Source organism: Coenobita brevimanus, chromosome 102 (assembly GCF_032717465.1).
Source record: "Coenobita brevimanus isolate Jiangsu-jjx chromosome 102, ASM3271746v2, whole genome shotgun sequence".
Taxonomy (NCBI): Eukaryota; Metazoa; Arthropoda; class Malacostraca; order Decapoda; family Coenobitidae; genus Coenobita; species Coenobita brevimanus.
Window position 1 is genome coordinate 18729922 of NC_137055.1, and position 921 is coordinate 18730842.

The window sequence follows — 921 nt, forward strand, 5'->3', positions numbered from 1 at the left end:
CCAGACTACCGTGAGAGAATGGGAGTACAGGTGGAACTCACCTGCGTCTGCTAGGGCCATTTATCGACACCGGTGACCACTTTCTTTGTGATTTTCCTTAGTTTCTCACCAAAAGCAGATGTTTGAGCCCCCCCAAAAAAGGTCTAAAATTGTTGGGATTGGTGCGTACCACTGCCCAGAAAACGTCGGGATGGGGGGGGTTAAGACCCTATTCACACCAATAACGGACATAAAGCATGAAATAAATTAAAAGGAACCAAAGAATGAGGAATCAGAAGTGACTGTACCTCAGCCAGGATACTTACAGCACATCTGTGGCTGCCTTCTCTAAGATTTGGCAGTGGTGAAAATGCTCTTGAAGCATGTACAGTAATCCAGTGTTGTGCTGCACTTACTTCTTTGCACTGTGAGTTATAATTGTTTAACACTGCACATTGTTCTTAACTGCATCACGCCAGTTTCAACTGCCAGTTTCAACCGCCAATTTGCACTCCACCGTTAATCCTTTGCACTCTAAATTCTAATTTCTTAACACTGCACAACATCGTAAAATCCTGTGTGGTCTAGTGGGGAGGTACTGCAGTTTATTCACTGTTTATTCACAAAAAACGAGCACGTGTGACATCCGTTGCAATAAGCATCTACTCTCGATCGGAGTTAGGCAGTAACTGTTGATGAAGGGGAAACAGAGTTGCCAGATTGCAATGGCCACATTACCAAACTCCTCAATTTTCATTACCAAATTTAACTTTTCATTACCAATTTCATAAAGCTAGCATTTTATTCTTCACTAATTATATATACAAGTGGAAATACATGTAATCACTCTCCTAATAATTAACAGCATGTTGATTATTTTCACGCTATGTACGCTAGCAGATTAATCAGAGAGAGCAAACAATCCACCATCTTCATCCTGTG